At 45.4% G+C, this 2,381-nt stretch overlaps 1 long non-coding RNA gene across 1 annotated transcript; it reads right to left on the bottom strand.

The window, feature by feature from the left end:
- On the bottom strand, positions 374 to 1,660 carry LOC106509941. Its single transcript, XR_001307981.2, has 3 exons — positions 1,538 to 1,660; positions 1,084 to 1,283; positions 374 to 916 (listed from the first exon to the last, which is right to left on the bottom strand). It is a non-coding gene; the product is annotated as an uncharacterized LOC106509941 (long non-coding RNA).

The following is a 2,381-nucleotide window of genomic DNA, read 5'->3' as shown; positions in this document are numbered from 1 at the left end:
CTATCAAATCTCAGGGGAATGGAATCTTTTTTTTTTTCAAGTTATGAATTATTTATTTCTGATGTTTCCTTTTTTTAAAGATTTTTATTTTTTCTGCTATAGCTGATTTACAATGTTCTGTCAATTTCTGCAGTACAGCAAAATGACCCAGTCATACACACACACACACACACACACACACACACGCTCTTTTTCTCACATTATCCTCCGTCAACTCCATCACAAGTGACTAGATATAGTTCCCTGTGCTATACAGCAGGATCTCATTGCTTATTCACTCCAAATGCAATAGTTTGCATCTGTTAACCCCAAACTTCCCGTCTCTCTCCCTCCCCCTCCCCCCTTGGCAACCACAAGTCTGTTTTTATCCGCTTTTGTTTTTTGTTTTTCAGGAGGATGGTGGTCCTTTCAGGTCTTGATGGTCGTCAAATGGAACGTGTTCAGCTCTTGTCTTCCCATCAGAACCACTGGATTCCTAGGATACACAGATGTCTGGCCTTGCCACACACCTGCTGTAGGACTCTCTGGGGTCAGATCCAGGCATTTTCATTTTAAAGAGTGGGTTTGATCCAAAGTCACCCCATCCAACATTTCAGCATTATTTGTTTAGTATCCTTATGCTTAAACATCCCTAATGAGAGGAGAGCTCACTCTCCCACCCCACAGCCAGTAAGACCCTGCCCATTTCGAGCTGCTCAAATCATTACAAACCAGTCGTTTATGTTGCTCAGAATGCTAAATTCGAATGGTTCTGCAGTTTCCATCACAGTTGTCTAGTAGATGCTGTGGCTTGTAGAGATGTTTTGTTTTTTTGCCTGGAGGTGTAATGTTTAACATGAACCATTAGCAATAGAAATAGATTTTCCTTATCTGGTTTCTCTTGAAAAATCTCTTCTGGGAACAGAAGGTTGGTTTCCTAAAGGGCAAAATGGACAGGAGGTGAGCAGCTGCTGCCTGATTTTAGTTGTGGTGTGAGTGAGCCCCTCGCCACCACCCCCAACACCGGGGTCACATTCACCTGGTTCACCTCACCCCGTTCTCATCGTCCTCCCAACCTCTCTAGAGGATGAGCTGAAGACCTACCTCTCCTCTGGGAAGGTCAACACTCCTCCACTGTCCTCTGCTGGACAACCTACCCTGCCCTGGATTCAGGGACCATCACTCTCTCCAGCTTTCTCCAGCGCAACATCCTCTGGGCGTTCAGCTCCCTGGAAGGACCAGACTTCCAAACTCTCCACCATTTTGGTTTCTCCTCTGGATGCTTCAGTTTATTAAGGTTCCCCCTAAAGCAAGAAGAAAAATTTGCCTCTTGGGTAGCCAAAAGAGCAGATTCTTGTTGGATTTTTTGGATTTGTTTCCTCCCTGAAACCCTGGGTTTGCTCTTGCTCAGATTTCCCCAAGTCCTCCCACCGCCACTCTTGTTTCATTTCATTCAACGTACCTTTGACATTTTAATTTTACCCTCCTTTCATTTATCTGCCGCCTGCCCAATTCTCCCACGCATCGTTCAAGATTTTATTAAGAGATTATTGCTTACCTACGAAATAAATCTTCTCAGATCTCGGGAGCTGCCAGTTCAGGTTCAGTTAATAATGTCCTCCTTGATCTTTGGCAAACAGTTTTGCACTTCATTAAGAATCCTGGTAAACCTTTCCAACATACACGCATGCGCAACACTTACCCACACGCTAACAGGCAGCAGGAGGCTAACACTGATTCTTGTGACGTTCTGATAAATAGAACGTCATCTGGATTAGGAAGGAATGTGCTTCTATAAGTGATTTGACATGGAGAATAAAGGGAAGTCCAGAGCCAAGTCCAGCTCCCCCCATGCTGTGACCTGGGCATTGGCTGCTAGAGTTACTTGGGAAGGGGAGGTCATTTTGCACAATAGATGGAGAGAATTTTGAATTTCTTTCTTGAAAACCAAGAAGGAAGGAGAAAGGAAGCAGCTGGTGACTGCATAGGACAGCGATCACTCGCAGAAGGGCGGCCAGAGAAGGACTTTAGGAGGAAAAGAAAAACCCTCTTGGAGTTCCCATCATGGCGCAGTGGAAATGAATCTGACTAGGAACCATGAGGTTGTGGGTTCAATCCCTGGCCTTGCTCAGTGGGTTAAGGAGCCGGAGTTGCCATGAGCTGTGGTGTAGGTCGCAGGCGTGTCTTGGATTTGGCGTTGCTGTGGCTGTGGCATAGACCTGTGGCTACAGCCTTGATTCGACCCCAAGCCTGGGAACCTCCATATGCCATGGGTGTGGCCCCGAAAGAAAGAAAGAAAGAAAGAAAGAAAAAGAAAAACCCTCTAACTCTCTTCTTCCCATCTTTAGAAAGTCTACATTGCTCATTAATTCTCTTTTGACGTTGTATTCCTCTGGGGGAAG

The sequence above is a fragment of the Sus scrofa genome, chromosome 4 (assembly GCF_000003025.6).
Source record: "Sus scrofa isolate TJ Tabasco breed Duroc chromosome 4, Sscrofa11.1, whole genome shotgun sequence".
In the NCBI taxonomy this organism is placed as follows: Eukaryota; Metazoa; Chordata; class Mammalia; order Artiodactyla; family Suidae; genus Sus; species Sus scrofa.
The sequence above is the reverse complement of the archived record's forward strand: the minus strand, read 5'-3'. Positions and strand labels throughout refer to the sequence as shown.